The sequence below is a fragment of the Gorilla gorilla genome, chromosome 2, assembly GCF_029281585.2.
Source record: "Gorilla gorilla gorilla isolate KB3781 chromosome 2, NHGRI_mGorGor1-v2.1_pri, whole genome shotgun sequence".
Taxonomy (NCBI): Eukaryota; Metazoa; Chordata; class Mammalia; order Primates; family Hominidae; genus Gorilla; species Gorilla gorilla.
The window spans coordinates 146,743,135-146,764,708 of NC_086017.1; the positions used below are offsets into that span (position 1 = coordinate 146,743,135).

Consider the following 21,574-nt stretch of genomic DNA (forward strand, 5'->3'; position numbering starts at 1 on the left):
AACCTCATAAGGAAACACTCACCCAGACACACCCAGAAATCATGTTTAATCTGAGCACCCTGCGACCCAGTCGACACATAAAATTAACCATCACAAGTAGTCAGCAGGGGTTGTTTTAAGACTTGATAGCTTCAGATGCATTAGGCAGCTCCTATACCTTCTTCTGGGTATTTTAAAGGGTGCTTAAAACCTTATCTGGCCCTCCAAATTTGTACGTGAAAGCAGATTCCGCTGTCTGTTTAGAACCAGGCAACCACCACAGCAAAACTAAAGCTAACACTGGAGCTCAACTGAGCCAGAGACAGGATCAGCTGGAGCCTTGGCCTCACATTACAGCTGTCTTCTGTGTCGAAAAGGTCTTACATTTACTTCTCTTACATGATCCATTTACTTCATTTCTGCTGGCAGGAAGAAATAAAGAACACAGTGTGCATCTCTCATCATGGTCTCTTTCGAGCGTATTTTTCCTAATCAGATCCACTTTTCATGCTTCATCTTCTCCCTTTTGAGGCCATATTGACAAAATAGCTAAGGTGCATCAATTCTATTTTACTGTGTTCCCCACTTTCTGCTTCTTTATATCCTGTAATTTATTATACAGTTGCTGCTAATTCTTAAATGAACTGGACCTTTTTCTTGGCCAAACATTTGACGTGCAATTAAATGGAAATGGACGTAGTTGAAGCTAGTAGCTTCTCGCTTCTAATGTCAGGGCAGCAGAAATACAGTGACCTACCCATCCCCTTGAGAACCTTCCTATTTGTAGGAAAGGTTTATTCTGCCTCCCAGGGCTTGTTCCATGTGAGAACATGAAGAATTAGGGAATTGTGCAGGGAACTTTTATGACATCATGATACAGGCTTCAGAACAGAGAGAGATTTAAAACATTTCCTTTTTGTGGTTTTGACCCCAAACCAGAACAGCAAGGAGGATTTTTTATAGGTTACCAAGGGAGCATTTGAGAATAATTTTATTTTTTTACAGAAATAAAATGATTTTCAAGAAATTCTACTAGTGTTTATGAGTCAAGCCCATGCTTGTCCCCAAAAGCATTGCTTTAAACCCTGTCATATGTTTTTGCTTTTCTGTCTTGTAGAATATTTATCTTCAGAGAATCTTCAAGTGATGATAAATATTAGAACTTTAGAAGTCAGAAATGAGGCTCTGGCACAATAAAATAATTTCTTAAAGCACAGTCCCATGTTCTCTCCACTCTTAGGTCTTTAGTAATTTATTTCAGATTATAAGCAATCCTTTGCATTATTCAGCATAAATTCATAATTTACTTTTAAAATAAAAGTTTATTTTCATATGGGGTTCTAAGGAGTTGGCATACTATGAGTTTTTAGGATTGTGTTTTAGAGCTAAAAGCATTTGAAGAACCATATTTACTTATCTTTTGCCAATGACAGCGAGGCACATTTTATTAGCACTCAAAGTGTGTCCATTTACATTTGTTACGCATCTTGGAAAACTTAGGTGTTACCAAAAGCAACTATTGACCCAAGGCCCAGGCTCACCCTCCCAGACCATGGAATTAATCTATTTATTCCCAGTGCTGAGAGAAAACTGGCCCTCCAGAACTATTCTCTGCCCATGGAAGTTCTAGGAGATTCAGAAGAAAGACCATGAGGCTACCACAGGGATCCAGCCTCTTGTCTTTGGTCCCTGCTCATCCTCATCGCTTCCAGATGTGCTGACTGCCCAGCCCTGGCCACTCCCCTTAGACCAGGGACACAGTGCTCCCAGACTCACAGACCTGCTGGCATCCTGCTAGCAGCTTGTCTCCTGATGATGGTACTGGCATTTCATATCAAAGCCATGCTTGCCAGTGACTGTCGCTCATTAGGCCTTCAGTATCTGCCAGCCTTTGCCTTGACCCTGGACCCCTGCCATTCACTAATACCAGGCACTGATGCCAGGCATGGTGACCATGAAGCCCATTTCATCCAATGTAGTTTTGTTTTAATGAACTTTCTTATTTAAAACTGCTTTCATCCTCATTCCTCTATATACACCCCATCCTACTCCAATTAAAAATACTCAAGGAGAACTATCAGTAGCTTTTGACATTCCCTTGGCTTCCTTTTTTATCATCAACTTTCATTCTATAGAATTGAATATTTATTTTTATTTTATTTTGTAATTGAAATATAACTTAAAAACTAAGTGAAGTACACAGATTTTAAGTGTCAACTCAATCAATTTTAATGGATTTATACACCTCTTTAACTACTACCCAGATCACCCTATATTTCCAGCATTTCAGACGGCTTCCTCATGCCTCCTCCCATCAGACTCCCCAGAGGTAACCATTGTTCAGACCTCTGTCACCATAGATTAATTTTGCCTGCTTTTAGGTATTATATAAAGGAATCATACAATTTATTATCCTTGTGTCTGGCTTCTTTATCTCATCCTTGTGTCTGTCAGATTTATCCACATTACGTCAAACAGCAATAATTTGTTCTTTTATAATTCTGTGTAGTATTCCATTGAGTGAATATAGCATACTTTATCTATTTATCCTACTATTGATAGACATTTGGATTGTTTCCAGTACTACTATAAAGAATGCTGCCATAAACATTCTCATACCTACCTTTCAGTGGGCTTAAGAGTCATTTTTCTTGTGTGTACCTCCAGGAGTATAACTGCTAGGTCACAGAGTAAATGTCTTTAGCTTGAACAGTACTTCCAAACAGTGTCTTAAAGTGGTAGTGCCCATTTACACTCCCAGCTGCAGTGTTTGAGAGCTCCAATTGCTCCACACCCTTGTCTGCACTTGAGCTGTCAGTCTTTCTAATTCTATCCACTCAGGAAGTTGTGTGGCAGTATCTAGTTATAGCGTTAGCTTGAATTTCCCTGATAGGTAATAACGTTGAGGAATTGCTGTGGTCTGAATGTTTGTGTCTGCCCCAAGTTCATATGCTGAAATCCTAATCCCCAAGGTGATGGTATTAGAAGGTGGGGTTTGGGGGAGGTGATTAGGCCATGGAGACAGAGTCTTATGAATAGGGTTAGTGACCTTATGAAAGAGGCCTAAGAAATGCCCTTCACCATTTACACCATGTGAAGACACAGTGAAAAAATTACCATATCTGAGGAAGCTGGCCCTTACCAGCTACCAAATCCACCAGCACCTTAATCTTGGACTTCTCAGCCTCCAGAACTGCAACAAATGTTTCTGTTGTTTATAAGTCACCTAGTTGTGATAATTTTGTTGTAACAGCCAAAGAGACGGCCAGGCGTGGTGGCTCACACCTGTAATCCCAGCACTTTGGGAGGCCATGGTGGTTGGATTGTCTGAGTTCAGGAGTTCGAGACTAGCCTGGGCAACACGGTGAAACCCCCGTCTCTACTGAAATACAAAAAATTAGCCGAGCATGGCAGCATGTGCCTGTTAATCCCAGCTACTCGGGAGGCTGAGGCAGGAGAATTGCTTGAACCCAGGGGGCAGAGTTTGCAGTGAGCCGAGATCACACCACTGCACTCCAGCCTGGGTGACAGAGCAAGATTCCATCTCCAAAACAAACAAACCAACCAACAAAAAACAAAACAAAAAAAAACAGCCAAAGAGACTTAAGACAGGAAGTTTTCACATGTTTATGGGCCATTCATAAAACTTCTTTTGTGATGGGCCAATTCATGTCCTTTGGTCATTTTCAAGTGGAGTTGTTTGTCCTTTACATATTACTTTTAAGAGTTCTTTATACATTCTGGGTTTCAGTCCTTCGTTAGATATTTGTATTGCAAATATCTTCTCCAAGTATGTGGATTTCCTTTTCACTCTCTTACTGGTAGCTTTTGGTGAATACGCACTGTTAATTTTAATAAAGTTTAATTTATAATTTTTTTTTATTCTATGGCTGGTGCTTTTCATCTCCTGTTTAAGAAATGTAAGATCATAAAGGTGTTCATGTATGTTTACTCTGGGAGCTTTACAATTTTACCTTTCATGGTTAGCTCTGTTATCTAACTTGAATTAATTTATGTATGGTGTGAGGCAGATTTCAAAGTCCATTGTTTTCCATCTGGATATGTAACTAATACAGCACTATTTGCTGAAAAAGATCATCCTCTTCCCCTGTTGAGCTGCAATGACACTTTTGCTATAAATTAGGTCTCCCTATTCTGTTCCTTTGGTCTGTTTATCTATCCTTACACCAATATAACACTATCTTAATTACTGAGCATGGCTATTAATAGAGCCATTAGGACCCTTAAACATGTTCCAGTGACCTGTCTTTTCTCTGAAATCTGCATGAAACCTATTTTCTGACTTTCTAGGCATCTCTTGCTTTGGAAACAACCATGCTCACTGCTGCTGCTGCTCTCTCTCTCTTCTCTCTACCTGATACAGATGATTAATTTCCCATGTTCTAACAATGAGAAACCTAATACAGGCAGGAAGAGTGGGTTTTGCAGGGTTAGGCATATCTGAGGGAGATTTACAATTACCCAGATCTCAGGAAAGAGATTGAGTTTAGAGATACGGTCCATACATGGTAGTAGACGTCAAGGACATAGCTGAGACCAGTAGGGAGAATGGAGAGAAGAGATGAAGAAATGGAGTGTTGGGACCACCAATTTTTAACATCCAAAGAGTGAAATTGTTGCTTATAAGGGAGAATGAAAAGATGGCACCATAGAAGGAGGAAGATAAAGAGAGGTTGATATCACAGAAGCCAGGAACAAAAGAGTGATCAATGTCATCCATCACAACTCAGAGGTAAAGTAAGATGAAGAATGAAAGAGTCCATGGGGTTTGACATTCTACAGGTAACTGAAAAAAATGGTTTCATGTCAGGACACGGACAAAAGACAGGTGGCAATTGGTCCATGAGTAAATGGGAAATAAGGATGTTCAGATTCCTCTTTTTCTTTTATTTTCTTTTTCTGGATACAAGACTTTGCTCTGTTGCCCAGGCTGGAGTGCAGTGGCATAATCTCAGCTCACTGCAACCTCTACCTCCCAGGTTCAAGTGATCTTCCCACTTCAGCCTCCCCAGTAGCTGGGACTACAGGTGCACGCCAGGATGCTGGGCTAATTTTTATTTTTTATTTTTATTTTTATTTTTTGGTAGAGATGGAGTTTCACCATGTTGTCCAGGCTGGCCTTGAACTCCTAAGTTCAAGCAATTCACCCACTTCAGCCTCCCAAAGTGCTGGGATTACAGATATGAGCCACCACACCTGGCCCAGATTCCTCTTTCTAGAAATGTGAATAAGAACAGAAGATGGGCAAAAGCAGAAAATAAGATTAAAAGTGTATTTCTTGTTATGCTGGTTTTGTTTACATTGTTGCTCTTGTTGTTTATTCTATAGCTTAGGTTCCAACCCTTATTTTGGAACTATAAAAATAAGTGTTCTTTCATTTCTTTTTCCTTTCGCTTTCTCCCCTCCCTCTTCAACCATCTGTACCTTGGCAACTCATTCCCTCTACCATCAACCCTCTCAGCTGTGGATCAGGTTCATTTCTTGGGAGTGACAATTCAAAAAGAAGTTATTTCATGCCTTTATGCCTTCCCTGTTTTGCCCCTTCCTACCTTGGCCCTGGCCTCCATCCTGTCTCTCCCCACTTACCCAGCCTGGCTGACCTGAGGTGCTGTCATCTCAGGTGAACACAGTACAGAGGTATGGAGGGAGACTTTTCCAACCTACGAGAATCTTCTCTTCTCTTCAGTTTTCTCCTCTGTACTCAGTGTAGAAGACCCTTGGGAGTTGGGGTGGGCATTGAGTTCTAAAGGGCAGTGCAGATGCTGGGAGCTACTTCTGGTGACTGCACAGGGAGACAAGAACCCAAGCACTGAGCCCAGTCTCACTGGAGAGATGAGGGTCAAACTCCAAATCTGGAGGACTAAGACCCTGAGAAAAATAAGCCTTTGATCATTGAGCCCAGAGTTCAAAACAGAAAAAACAATTTAATCTAGGTTAGAATTGTTCAGGAGTAGAGTAGGAAGACCCCAAGGGATGGCTGGAATACCAGAGTGAGTTCATAGGCTGCTTTCCAGCCCTAGAGGAGACCAAGGTGAGGAAGTCAAGCTGTGCTCAAGGCTAGAGAAGGCAGTCATTGGTGCTTTTATCACATGGCCCCTCATTGAACCAGAATCCATATTGACCTCAGCAACACTGAAAAATTTTATTGATATTTTATTGAATACTGAAATCTTTCACTTTAATTAGATTAATTTATCCAAGATCACTACATTTTTTATGTGTTTTTATTATGCCTTGGGGTCATTTCCCCTGTAAGAACTATTCTAATTTTATAATTAAAAAGGGAATTACTCTGAATTTAAAATACGGATTTTTCAAATTTAATTTTTCTGGATTAAAGTTATACTATAAAAAGGCAACCATTTAGAGATTTAGAGTGTGGACTATATGTGTTACATAGTAATGTTTTTCCTTTCACCTGAATTAAATATAACTAACTTTAACTGACCAGTGCTGGGAAATGTCTAAGCCTGTGGATTCCTGGTCAGGATTCCAATGTCTCTCGTGGCAAACGTGAGCAGGTTGCCTCAGATCTGGCTGCAGAGCACATGCAGGTGAAGTGGCTGCCTTTCCTGGCAGTCAGGAGGTGAAAGCTGTCGCTGGATTCTGCTACCTCGGCCCCATGCTGACAAACAACACACTAATAGGCAAAGAACTAGACAACTCTATCTAGGAACCCAGCACGTCTCCTGGCAGAGTGGCAGGAAGGTTCAGTTTCCAAATAACAAAGTTTTGTCAGAGCCAGAAGCCCAAAATCCCCCTGCCTAAATGGATGCTCATGGTTTCCCAGCTCCTCTCATCAAGTCAGCCATCCCCTCCATGAGCAGCCTGTATGCCAGGTGTGAGCTGGGCCTGGACTTGGCAGTTCTAGAATAAACCCCTGTTGCGATCCAGTTCTGCTGCCAAGGGCTGGGTCTTGTATGGAGTTTCCACTAAGTGCTGGGTGCTGTGCTAGCCATGGTGGAAGACACTGGATTCTCACTTTAGAGTCAAAGAAACTGAACTGGTACTCCAAAAGTTGAAGTAACTTTGCCCCAAACAAACCACACCACCAGAGAAGCAGAATCAGATTCAAACCCAGATTTGTCCAGCTTCAAATTCCACACACTTTGCACTCAACCAAGCAGCTTCCTTTCCAGAAGCTACAGGGCTTCTGTGTGAGTGGAGACTCTGCATGTTGTCAGGAGCAGAGGTCCTCTGCAGGTCCTTGTCCTTGTATCTTGGGTCCACATTTGTAACACATGAGCTAAGGCTTCTTGCATCCAGCACAATGGAAAGAAAAAAAAAATAGGATGTGGAACAATTGCCTCTTCCTGTGAATCAGAGCTCAGTCTTCATCTCTAGCACCACCCAGCCCCCAGGCTCTGCACTGTGCCCACCCCTGGCCAGTAAGTCCGAAAGAACATCGTTAAAAACTCTGCCTTGCCACTCATACAAATTGTTTTTACATGAACGTGTGTGGTCATTTGCCTTCCTCACTCATCTTGAATGTGTTCAAAGAGCCACAAACATCTCGATGCTTATGAAAATGAGATTATCCAGATGCCTCTGCAGATCTTACAAATGGCCAGTGCTATGCAGCATAAATGGAAAGAAAATCTCCTTTCCCCACTTGGGACTGAATGTTTGCAAATGGAGCCAGAAAAAATGGCCAAATGCACACTACTTCCTGCTAAAGATGGCTTTACCTCTGTGGTTAAAATTTTTATTTTTAAAAATATTTGACACTTAACATTTAATTTTTTCATTGATGATCAAAGACTGATGTTTGGTGTTTAACATATTGTAATTAATTTGGGCAAAAAAAAACAAGGGGGTGTAGTGAACTATAGAAGAGATGAAGGGTAGAAGATGATCAGTTTTGTGTTCCTTTGGGGTCAGGGAAGAGAAGCAGCTTGTTCTTGTACACTTAAGGCAGGAACTGGGAGAAATGAAGCGAGAAGGAGAATAGGAAGGCAGATGGACACAAAGAGCTTCATGGAAGAAATGAACTGCAGCTTATCTCCAAGATTAGAAACAATTGCTTTGGTGGAGATGGAGGAAGGTAGCAGTTGGAAATACCTTGACCAAGAACACAGGGTCAGGAATGGGGAGGGCACATGGGGAACTGACTCACACATCATTTCAACAGGAGTTGGAGGCTGAAAAACAGTCATGGTGGGAAAGAAGGCAGGAACCCTGGAGGTCCTTGAATACCAGGCCGAGGAAACCTGGACTTTCATCTTTGAAGCAACAGGAAGCATCAGAATTATTATTATTACTTTTTTTTTTTTTTTTGAGATGGAGTCTTGCTCTGTCACCCAGGCTGGAGTGCAGTGGCGTAATCTCAGCTCACTGCAACCTCCACTTCCAAGGTTCAAGCAATTCTCCTGCCTCAGCCTCCCGAGTAGCTGGGATTACAGGCATGCACCACCACACTCGGCTAATTTTTGTATTTTTAGTAGAGACTGGGTTTCACCATGTGGGCCAGGCTGGTCTTGAACTCCTGACCTCATCATCTGCCAACCTCGGCCTCCCAAAATGCTGGGATTACAGGCATGAGTCATCACATCTGGCCGCATCAGAATTATTTAAGCAAAGTGTGACACAATGAAAGTAGAGAAAAATAGAAGACTATCTGCACGGTAAAAAGAAGGATAAATTGCAAGACAAATTATTCATGTATTCAGCTATCATATTTCGACTCCATCTTCTTTCGTAGAAAAGTTAAGGGTTCCAATCTGCTGCTCTGGTCCAGGGGTTAGCAGATGAACATAAGCCCTCCATCCCTTCTGTACCCAGATGTTTTCTGTGGTTGGAGGAATGACAGAGCCAATGAAAGCCTGGAGCTGGCCAGGGCCTCGAATCCTTCCTGCCCATGGTTGATTCATCTCCACTCTCCTCTGGCCAACCTACAAGACCTGCTGAAGCTGCTTCCTATCCAGCCCACACTCTGCCCTCCCATTTCTGCTCCTGGCTGCCTGCCGCTGCCTCTGATTCCTGAATACAGTCACATCGCTTCAGGTCTTGCTGCTGCGTCCTTGAGTCTCCTGCAGGTCTGGTTTTGGCGTGCCTGCTCACAATCTGCCATAGTATAAACCAGCATCCCAGCAGCAGCCATTTCTACCACAGGCCCAACAGCCCAGCAGGGGGCAGGGCCTCTCCAGGGCCAGCTGTGGGGATTTGGAGCTGCTTGGGAAGGACCTGCAGAGTGCCATGTGAGGGAGAGCACGTGTCCCAAATGGGAAAGACAAGCGAGTTGTTGGTCTTGAGAATCTTCCTGCCTCTTAAGGTACCGCCTCTCACCCTTCAGATGATGTTACCTGGACTAGGTGCAAATCTCAGGCCACATGCTTACATGGGCAATAAATTTAGTTTCATAATCTCCTTTATTTTTGTAAAACAGAACATCATTACTAATTTATCCATGGGGGATAGAAACAATCTTAGTTAATATGGGTCTATTCCAACCTTACACCAGCAAGGTTGTGAAGTTTTCTTACACAGTGCTAGGGTAATAGAAAGAGTTGGAGAGAAATATTCCTGTATTCCTGCTGGCCTCTGCTAAGGTGTCCTCATGCCCATCTGGTCTTTGGTCATTTGTCCAATCAGTTTGCTTCAGGTCAGCCCCAATTCCTGACCATAAGGCCTCTTCAGGTCCATCTATCTCTCAGCTACTGTCATACCTCTCTCCATACTAGACCACGTGAGGCTGAGACACTCATAAAGCTAGGCCCCCAGTGCCATAATATACCTGGAGCCATTTCCTCCCTGGGATTCAGTTGCCTCAGCAGGGTTCTTCCCAGGTGTGGGTAAAACTCCCTCTGCCCTGGATTCCCAAACATATTTTTCCCTCTTTGGGCCGCAGCTTTCTCAGGAGTTGTGCCCATTGATCCCTTTGGAAGCAGACACTGAAATGAAGTTAGGAGTGTAAGAGGTTTATTGATGGGGAGGGAGGACACGTGTAAAGATAAAGAGAAAGGAAGGAGGATTGGGCAGGAAAGCGTCAGTCTGCTAGGAAGAGCTAAGAAAGTCTCCACCTACACAGTAAGGAGCACCAGAGCAAAGACCACTCACTGCATTGGGCACAATGGCCAAGCCCTAGTATCCCAGCCTTGCGGTATCATCCTTGGCTGGAGCTTCCTAGAAAAAGTGTAGGCTTGGCCCCAGTGCTGCAGTGAATCCTGGAGGCACTGCATCTACAGGCTGTGAACCAGCTGCACTCCTCCCAGCCGAAAGACAGGTTCTTGCCGGAAAGGAGAACCCAGCAGCACACCTTCATGGCTTCACAGGAGCCTCCCACACCTGCACACTCTTTACATTCTGTCCAGCCCCCAACCCAGCCCAGGATGAGGAATCTTAGTCTGCCCTTGGTGGTGGAGGGCGCTTGCTATAAATCACTTCTTACCTCCTAGAGCTCCTTCTGGGCCCCTCAAGGACTATGTCTTTGAAACCCAGAAACCAAAAGTGGATCTTGTTTTCTCTACATTATGAAACCTCTCCCATTAAGAAATAAACTCAGAATAGCCTAGTTTAACTGGAGAAAGGCCATGGGAAAGGGGACACAGTAAGGCTAGAGAACAGCCATTCATTTTTGAGATATTATGCCACCATGTGTCTCCACTTAGTGAATCGTTGTGTCTTTACAACAGAAATTCACTTCTCATTCTTCCAAATGCCTCCCTCCCCTTCAACAAGATAGGAACTCTTTCTCCATTTCAGCACCTGGTTAGGCAAACCATGTTCTGGCGCTGCAGGTAACACAGCCTCCAGGATCTCCAAGGACTACCAGGCAAGCTGAAATACAGATTGGACTCTCTCCAACCGCCATGTCGGGGGCTTTTCCGGCAGCCTTTCTATTCCCCCAGCACTAGCCCCTTCCTCAAGTGACTGATAAAGAATAAATCAGAAAGGTTTATCTCACACTTACACATGGAAAGCACTGTTCTAAACACTGTAATAACTCACTTAAGCGCCACAGAAACCCTATGAGACAGGTGCTGATATTATTCCCATTATACAGAGGAAGAGAATGAAGCACAGTGAGGTCAAGTAACTTCCTTGAGGCCAGACAGCCACTAATGGGCAGGACCCAGATTCAAACCCAGCTAGTCTTCCCAATCCCAAGGCTGGAGTGCCAGACCTCTACAGTGAGCACATTGCTATCAGGAGCTTAACTTAAAAGGGAGCAGTAACTTGGGGTAAAAGGAGCTGATCCAGACACACAGATCCCAGACAGGCAGAAGACTGTAGCACAGAGCCACAGCTCTCTGGAACCTGGGAGAAACAATTCCCTCAACTGACAAGCAGAGAAATGGGGACCTAGAGAGACCAAGTAATGAAGCTGGTGCTGAGTAAAGCCTAGATGCAAACCCATCTTTTCTGAACTTAATGCTAACAACCTGTCATCACCAGGGGAAAAAAATTGCTCATGGCTTGTGCCCCAGAGTGGAGGGCTAGCCTCGTCCTTGGTAGTATTTGTCATAGTCATATTTGTGATGCTCGAAGTAGCAGAGAGAGACATTTAATGGGTCACAGAGAACAGTAAAGAAATAGCATCACCATGAACGAGGCAGTCTCACATCTTTCCAGGAAAAAGCTAAGTTCCTACTCAGTGTTTATGATGAGAAGTAATCTATAGAATCTATTTTATATGTAGAATATCCTATAGTTGAAAACGTTACCTTTCAAAGAAAGTGATTTATTCCTTCCACAAATATTTATTGAATACCTACTATACGCAAGGTACTAGAAAAACTTCCGGGGATGAAAAAGACAGGATGTCATTCAAGGGGCTTGCAGTCTAACACAGGGAATCATCACAATAAAGTAGAAACAGATGTTATCTCTGCTCTCACCTAATGATCATAGTAACAAACATTTGCAAGTTTACAGAGCACTTAGACATTTATACCTGGAACACCATTCCATTCCTCACCTCCCTCTCCAGCAGAAAACTCCTGTTCACCCTGCAAAACACTGCTCAAATGTCAAAGCCTTTGTGTAGCTTTCTTTGCCTGCCTACTTTGTCCCCCCAAGCAGATTCCTTTTTTCCTTCCTTCCTCCTATCTTTACTCCCGTCCTACTTTCCTCCATTCTTCTTTCCTTCACTACTTTCCTAATAACAGTGAATTTTTTTAGCAGTTTCCATGAGCTAAGCATTAGTGTTAACACTTGACGGGTATTAATGTATTTTAGTCCTCACCACCACTCTGTGGGAAGAATAGGGACACTCCACCATATTGTGGTATACGTGTCCGAGAAATTGAATGGTACACAATATTTTCCAACTGGACAGCACTGTCACCAAAGTCTGCATGTGAGGATGGAGAGCTGTCTGCTGGACACATGTGCGCTCACAGGACTGAGAGGGCCCTAACAGTCACACGTGGGCCAATTCGACCTGCCATGGACCCACCCAGCCCTAAACCCCATGCCAGGCAGTGGCTCTTGCCTGGACTCTCCACTCCTCCCCACCTGAATTCCTGCCCACTCTTGGGGACCCCTCTGCCAAATGAACCACTTAGCAGTCTTCCTCTGGCACCTCCCTAGGCCCCTCAGATGACCCAGCTAGGACTGGCTCTGAATGGAGACTCACCCTCTGCTATCTTCCCTGCAGGTCCAAGCTGTCTGCAGCTTTGTTCATCCATAGACTGAGTCCCCACCACTCTCCTCCACTGCTCAGCACAGCTGAGCTCAGCCCAGCTGCAGAGAGTAGAGGCACAGGCCCAAGTGGAAAAGGCCCAGGGTGAGGGCTCAGAGAGACTTCAGAGGCTGCCCAGCCAAGCACACCTGGATTTGAAACCAACCACCTGCGCTCAAACCCCAGTTCCAACCCCTACTGGTGTGTGGCCTGGGCAAGTGACTGAACAACTCTAAGCCTCATCCTCCTCTCCAGAACATGGGTTTGCAATAATAGCTCTTACCTCACAAGGCTCTTGAGGAAAAATAAGATACTATAACTGCTTTGTAAACCAGGAAGTGCCATTGTAGACATATTTGAGATACTCACATAGCTATTATTATGACATATAATAGTATATATTGAGGTGTTAGAGCTTAAAGGTTAAAATATAAATTCTAGAGCCAAGATGTCCAGGATTCAAATCCTAGCTTTGCCACTTATTAGCTATGTGACCTTGGGCAGGTTAATTAACCTTTCTGAGCTTCAATTTAGTTTCCTCTTCTGTAGTGTTTCAAGAGGGCTAAATAGGTTTATCCATTTAAAGCAATTAAACAGTGCCAAGTACAGAGTCAGCATTCGTACATGCCAGTTATGACTAGTGTAGGATTCAAAAGATTAATGTGTTATGATTATATTAACTAATATTTGAGAATTTACAGAGCATTTACACATTTGTTTTCTGAAAGCACAAAGCAAGCAATCACTTCTCACCCAGGGAAATTAATGGAGGAGGTGACACTTAGGCTGGGCCTTGAAAGAGGATTAAGATTTGGACTGGCGGGATGGAAGGTAGAGCCAAGGGTGAGTGGGGAGTGAAGGCAAGGAGGAATCCTGCCCACAAGATGTGTCCCAGGAACCTCCAGCTGCTGGGTTGGGTTTCACGAAAGGTTCTTCATCTTTATTGTAGAACAGAATCACCTGGGAGCTTTGAAAAAATGTGGGTACCCAGGCTCCATTCTGAGAGATTCTAAATCAATTGGTTTTAGATGGAACGTGGGCATTAATGATTTTTAAGTTTCTCAGTGTGGCCAGGTTTGAAGACCTCCATGCTAGAGCAGCAGGTCTCAAACTTTAGGTGCATCAAAATTGCCTGGAAGGCTTATTAAAACACAGATCTTTGGGCCCCATCCCCAGAGTTTCTGACTCAGTAGTTATGGGGTAGGGACCAAGAATATACCTGTCCAACAAGTTTTCAGGTGTTTTAGTCTTTTTTCACACTCCTATAAAGAACTACCTGAGACTGGGTAATTTGTGAAGAAAAGAGTTTTAATTTACTCACAGTTTTACAGGCTTAACAGGAAGCATGGCTGGGAGGCCTCAGGAAACTTGCAATCATGGCAGAAGGCAAAGTGGAAGCAGGCACCTTCTTCACAATGAAAGCAGGAGAGAGAGAGGGAGAGAGCAAAAGGGGAAGCATTACACTTTTAAATAATCAGATCTCATGAGAGTTCCATTACGAGACAGCACTAAGCGGATGGTGCTAAACCATTAGAAACCACCCCTATGATCCAATCATCTCCAACCAGGCCCCTCCTTCAACACAAGGTAATGTGTTGAAATGAACCAAAGGAAAAGAAGATTAAGGGGAGCAAAGCATAAAATGCTACAAGGCATTACAATGATAACCGGAAAAAAATTGTAAATGAAAAACAATGTAGTGAAAGTAAACTGTCAGGGAGAAAGGGCCTGTTCCAGTGTCAGAGCCTGCCTGTGTTGACGAAGGGGACAGTGTTTGACCCTGCATTGAGAGCCTTATGTGGGGTTCTTGGTTCCTCACTCAGCCTGTGAGCCAACAGCAGGGCCAATGCAAGCCCTGTCCTCACTCTCCAGCAGCCTGTCTGCCATCCTGTAAGGGACTCAGAGTGTCTTGAGAGCAAGGCCCTCGGGCCTGGCATTAATGGTTTTTGTCATCACCAAGCTCAGACGCTGGCAGCTGTTCATCTCACCAAATGCCTGTGCACTAAGGAACACATTTTCCATAAAATCCCAGATAGGGTAGAGAATAGCCGAAAACAGACTCTTGTGGTTTAAAGCTTGCCTGTGATCACAGGTCTCACACAAGCCGCTGTGAAAGGAAACGAAGAAACACACAAGAGAGCGTTGGAGGGACTGTGTTCTCCCCGACATCTGCAGCTCACTCGGGCCCAAATCACTCAGGCAGGAGCTGCAGGACAATGAGCAGTGGGTGTTGGAGCATGGAAAATGGGCTTTGATGAGGGCCAGGGCACCATACAAATAACATCAGAAGTCTCATGAACAACCACAGGCCACTAAGATTAGTTGAAACTGCAAGGACAGCCAAGAAAGATCCATAGAATTCTCCATCCCTTCCACCCTGAAACACAAACGGAGACTTTGCCTACTCTCTGAACAAGGTCAGACCACTTCTTCCACTTGATGAGTGGGACATTATTCCATCATGAGCTTTGTTCTCCTCAAGGGGCTCTATTTGCCACCCCTGACTTCTTAATGAGGGAAGTAATTCCAGAAGGGTAAGGGGCTGAGGAGTTTTATGCAACACTTGTATGTCCTACAAGGTGTTATTATGCAAGCCACCACTTCAAATTACCCGAGAGGTTGAGAAGATAAAGCACCACCAGGAAGAACTAAATGACAGGCCCAGAAGCTGCTATAGGTACTTTGGTAGTAGGTACCTGCCTGTATAGCCTACCCAGCTGCAGGGAGTTCAAGGGAAGACTCTGAGCTGCCCGAGGAAAGGGGAGGCCAGGCCAGAAAAGTCAGCATCTCCCCTTTGTGCATCTCTAGCATCCTTTCCCCTTCTTGTGGTAACAACACTCTATCACACCTCTACCCAGGTGGTTGGGAGTGAAGCTGCCCTTCACTCCAGCTGGCAGTTGACCCAGGAATATCCAGACTGTTTCATACCTCTTGCTACAGTGATTGGTGCTGAGTTGGGCATAGGACCCATCCCCTACCAGTGGGCATCAGACACTGATTTTTGCAGGAATTGGGGGGGAATCTCTTTTTCTGGTGGGATTATGAGTAGGGAGAGAGCCCAAGCTGCTGGTGGCTCTTGCCACCACATGCAGGGAGCTCATCCAAGAGGAAAAACAGAGTGAAAAAAGTAGGGACATACATTCCTAATTTGGAGGAAAACCAGCAAATCTACCCATGTTTAAAATCAACTCCATCTGTAAACTTTTTAGTTACATGAGCCAGGAATTTCCCTTTGGTTAATGAAAGTTGATAGCATTTCTGGCACTTGTACAAAAAAAAAATTTTGACCTTTACACCGAGAAAAAGTATAAGCTCAGGCTTAAAAGCTCAAGCATTCCTCAACTCAAACTGAAGCATCCCTGAGTCACTGTGAGAGTAAAATGCAATGGCCTTTGTATATGCCCAGTGCAGTCTCTGCCACACTGAAGAAATTCTGGACACCACCCCTGTCCTCTGACACCACCACAGTCCCACAGGGCAGACAGACCAAAAAAATGAGGCATCATGTGATAGGAGCACTAATAGAGATGTGGACAGGGTACCAGGGGAGCATGGAGGAGATGAGGGAGCACCTCGTGGCCGAGTGCAGAGAATGTCTGCTTAATTAAATTGAATTGAACAGAATGGCACTTTGCCTGTCTATGCCCACGAAATCATGATGTGTTTAAAGCCCCCATCAGCTGGCAAGGTAGGAGAGGCATGAGCAGAGACCACCGTTTATTGAATATCCACTATGCAGCATGTTCTGTGTGCTAGATTTTTGCATCCAATCCTCACAGCAATCTAATGAAGTAACTGTGAGCATTGTTATTTTATTCATGAGGAAATCAGAGCTCAGAAGGGTTCATATTCCCCAAACAGAAAAATCCAGGGGAAGGTCTAGCTTCAGGAATGGTTTGATTCAGGGACTCATGCAATGTTGTGCAACCCTGGTTTCTCTACATCATTCACTTTTGCCTTTCACAGTGTCTTCACCCTTCAACTTGGGGGTTCATAAAATGGCCCCTACAGCTTCAGGCTTCCTTCATCCTTTCTGCCTGAAATAAGTAGCAAGAGCATACCCCTACCCCATGGTCCCAAAAGATGCGCTCTTGTGCCTTATTGTCTCTGACTGAATCACATGCTCATCCCTAAACCAATTGCTGTGACCAGAGAATATGATGCTTTCAGTGCCCAGGATGAGTCAAAACTTGATTTTTGGAGCTGAGAGTTGGTTCAACTCCCTCAAGTGCATATGGATAGAGTGGAGTTGACAGTAGCTCCTCAGAAGGAAATTGGGTAAATGGATACTGGATGATACATACAGTGAAGTTCAAGACAAGTCTTTCCCTCCTTTCTGCTGCCACATACTTTACTTTAGGAATATAATTCATCCAAATAGGTAGCCCTGGAAATGGTTGAAAACTCACAATTTTAAGTATTAAAATAGCGAGTTACACTGGCTTTGGGTTCTCTGGCAGTCCTGAAAATAACATGGATGTAGTGGTACATAAAAACAGGGCTATAACTACATCTCTATTTAATTCCAGTCTCCTAACCTCCTATTTAGCATCTCTGTCTATCAACCTTAAAATTTACACATACAGTGGAGCCTAGGGCAGCAGTCCTCAAACTAGCTGTACATCAGAATCACTACTGGGGCTTATATAAACACACAAACGCCAGACCCTATCTTCTGAAGATCCACAATCAATACATCTATTCCAAGAACTCCTGGCCTACAGTTTGCTAAACCTGGCAGGAGCATCAAGGTTTACACGGTATTTGCTAAATCTGCAAATGACTGATTAGCTCCCATTTACTCTAGACAAAGGCTGAGAAGCAAAGGATATTGAAAGGATATTGACATAGGTTACAAAGGAAGCCACCGCATTTGGTCAGAGCAGTCACTATTAGGTAGCGTTAGGGGCTGCTGTCTCAGGCTTCACTCCTCTTCCCATCCTGAAATTCCCTCTGTATGAGAGCGAATTTCTTCTACAAACATGATCTTTGATCTTAGCATCTATACAAAAAGCTTCTGCTCACCAACCCCCAACCATTTAGTTTGAAAACAAATAAAACTAGATTGTGGGTAGTTCAGATGCTCCCAGCATACCTGACCCTGCCTTGTTTACCTGGGGAAACCAGTCCAAAAACAAAATTGCTGTTGAAGGAATGTCACCAACAGTAACAAGATCACCAAATGTGTGACTATTGTGCATATTTTAGAAAATACTTTTTCCTAAATAATTGTATTTATTTTATAACAATTTCATGGAGTAAAGATAATGGGGAAATTATCCCCTCATTATGTTTTTCAGACTTTAAAATCAGAAAATAATTTCTCTCTCCTCCTGATCTGGCATGTATCTCTTCATTAGATGGTGAATATCAGATCTCCTGGGTATTTTCATTTATGCCTTAGCTTAATTTCCAAGTACCCAAGACTAGTTGAACACTTAGCTTTTTGTAGCCAAACTGGCTAGAGTTTGGGTATTATTTCTCCCCATCCTCAGTGTAATATCTGATCTTTTGTCTCAATAGTCTTATTTCATATGTACCCTTTGTTACAACCTATAAAAGTCTTCTTTGGAAATAAATAATGTAAACATTATTGATAAATAGAGGTATGTGGTGTTTATTTTTCATTTATTCATCAGCCAGAGAAGACTTCTGCTTTCACTTGGTTCCAGACTCCCCCCAGTGCCTTGGCTAACTGTTTATACCATGTGAGCCTTCAGCCCTGTACGGCGCCCAGCAAGGCTTTCATTGACTTCCTTTCCCCCTTTTTCTCCAACTCCGATTTTCCTTTCTCCCTTTTCCAACTTGTGAGGTAAACTTTCCTGCAGAGGAAAACCCTGACCAAACACCTAATTTTCCTCTGTGTCCTAAAAGAGCCTCAGATCAAACAGAACAATTAACTCAGCAAACAATACCATTAGTCAAGCTCCCTCTGTACCCACCAGCCTGAAACCGAGCAAATGCCGAACAAACACCTCTTGGAGCATATGGCGGCAGGGAATTGCAGGCAGAGATTTTATGGGCCTCTCAGCAGGTCTGCTCCAGCTCTTTGGGAACCAGACTATTTAGCATATGTCACTGTTCCCAGCTGCCTTGGGGCCTTGGCTGGGGACCACAGCCTTGTGTACTTGTGTACGCAAGTGACAGCATTCAAAATCAGGTACTGATGAGACCGGCTTCCACAGCACTGCAAACCCAGAAGGTGCCCTGGTCAGGACTCAGTCTCCTCAGGCCTGTTCAAGAGAACCCAAAAGAGGAATACACGCACAAGGGTAAGCTTCCCCCAGTTATCCGAGAGCCTGATGCCTCACTCACTCTCAGCCCAGTCTGGGAAACTTCTTGGGTACTTACACAGAAATGGAAATTCATTGAAAATCTCAATGTACCATAAGAAAAGTCGTCTTTACAGAAATCAGAGACTAAAATGACCTATTAAGGTATCTTGTCCACCCCCTATCAGCACGAGATTGGTCCCTGAAGAGCTTCAATAGTTCATTTTTAAATAACTCCAACAATGCATTTTTCATCACAGAACTCCCCAGGAGAGACTGTTCTAATAGATTTCATTCTTAGAAAGTATACCCAAGATCCATCCTAATTTCTCCATTTCATAAGCTGCTCCTTGTACCATCCAAAATGATTCCAATAGCTCTTGCTGCATTCTCTCTGTGAGGCACTTGGCTGTAGCAGCCTTGTCATCATGTAGTTTGTAATTCTTTCTTAATTTGGAGAGGGACTGATGGATAGATTTGAAATTTGCTAAGTGCCTGTATGGTTAAAATATACACAGTCTCATAAAGCTGTGCTCTGTGGTGAAACAGTCAGAAATTAAAGGGTTAAACTGAAGCAAGCATGATGTAAATTAAAGCAATTAGAGGTGCAAAGCATGGGATCTGACCAGCCTGGGTTCAAATCCTGGCTCCACCACCTGCTTAATGGTGTGTCCTTGATATGTTATAGCTCTCTGGGCTTCTGTTTCCTTATGTATAAAATGGGGAAAAAATTGCCTATCTCAGAGCATTGTTGAAAAGATTAGGTAAAAGATCAAGGATCTGGCATAGAGTAACAATCATTAAGTAGTATCATCATTATTTTTTATTCTAAAAGTGGCTTAGATGCTAAAAGGATATACTAAGAGCAAGACGTTAGGGTAACTCATTCACACCCAGAGTAGAAAGCCACAAACATTCCTTTTTCCTGAACTGGCTGCATACATTTGCAGCACTAGGCTGGACCTCTCAGGAGGAATTAGTTAGGGAGATAAGATGTTCTCATATTAAGAGTTAAACAACACGGCCAGGTGTGGTGGCTCACACTTGTAAATCCCAATACTTTGGAAGGCTGAGGCAAGAGGATTGCTTGAGGCCAGGAGTTCAAGACCAGCCTAGGCAACATAGCAAGACCCTGCCTCTACAAAAAATATTTTAAATTAAGCCAGCATGGTGGCATATGCCTGTAGTCCCAGCTACTCAGGAGGCTGAGGCAGGAGGATCACTTGAGCCCATGAGTTTGAGGCTGTAGTGAGCTAAGATCGCACGGCCACACTCCATCCTGGGTGACAGAGTAAAACCCTGTCTCAAAAAAATAAAAATAAAAAGAGTTAACATGACAATGAGATGGTAAGGTAGAGTCAGCTAAATGCCAGATAAGTGAGAAAAGGAAGGATGCAGATCGTGAACTGAGCCCAGAGAGACTTCATCTGGACTTGTCAGGGAAAAGCCAATGGTCTCTAAGCCAGAGGTCTACTCAGAGCCCTTAGTGCTCACTTCTAGGGATAGTCTCTAGTGCAGTATTGGGGTATTTATCTATAGGAAAAGATCAAAGTGGTATTAGATTGTTTATTAAACAAATGATCAGCCCAACTAACCCTGTGTATTCGTTTAGGGTTCTTCTGTTTATAAGTGATATATATAAAAAATATAAAAAACAATAACCTCTAAACCAGCTTAAGCAAAAAAGTGAATTTATAGAATTGATACTGGGTAGCTCCCAGACTGACCAAGCCTGAAAGAGCTCAGAGGTGAGAGTAATGTTCAGGAACACTGGAACTGGGGAGATGGACTTCTTCAGGACTTGCTCTGTCTCTCAGAGCTGGAAAGCTGGAGAAAAATACATGAGATGTTTTAAGAAAGCTTGAATGTATGCCAGCATCAAAGAAAGCTGACAAGCAGCTGATTTGACCACAAAATCACAGATAGACTCAGAAATCGGAAGCATCAGCTACTTCCGAAGGTGGGGACAAAACAGAAAACATTGGGCTAAATATCTTTATAAGAAGCATTTTGACACTCCCACATGCCCAACTTCATCATAACACAAAGCTGGAAGTTTATTCTTGCTGAGGCCTGGAAAAGTTATGGGGAGGGCTGCCATGGTAAAAACAGGGAAATTAAATACCAGTTGACATACCGAATCAGGAGCCTCCTTCTCATACTTGGCTCCCAGAAATCAGGCAACCCAGATTATGCCTCCTGGGCAATAGGGTGGCATTTGCCTCACTGACAAAATAACCAGCCCAGCAGACATACAGACCCTGATACAGTGACATCTACCATCAACACATACAGCCCAGGCAAACACTGCTTCTGACCAGTGGCCCATTCTTAAATACCAACTGAAAAACAAAGATCATCAGACATTTGAGAAGGCTTCTGTTGTCCAAAAAACAATGTGAACTAAACAGAAAGAACGTAGAAGGGGAAATTAGGCCAGGCGCAGTGGCTCACGCTTGTAATCCCGGCACTTTGGGAGGCCGAGGAGGGCGGATCACAAGGTCAGGAGATCGAGACCACGGTAAAACCCTGTCTCTACTAAAAATACAAAAAAATTAGCCGGGCGTGATGGCAGGCACCTGTAGTTCCAGCTACTTGGAGAGGCTGAGGCAGGAGAATGGCGTGAACCCAGGAGGCGGAGCTTGTAGTGAGCCAAGATCGCGCCACTGCACTCCAGCCT

General features: G+C 43.7%; 1 long non-coding RNA gene across 1 annotated transcript in view; it reads right to left on the minus strand.

The window, feature by feature from the left end:
• Positions 1-14,030, minus strand: part of LOC134758015 (uncharacterized) — a 52,475-nt gene extending 38,445 nt beyond the window's left edge. The window contains exon 1 of the long non-coding RNA XR_010132699.1: positions 13,944-14,030. This is a non-coding gene — a long non-coding RNA (uncharacterized lncRNA). The remainder of the gene's footprint in view (positions 1-13,943) is intronic.
• Between the last annotated feature and the right edge of the window lie 7,544 nt (positions 14,031-21,574).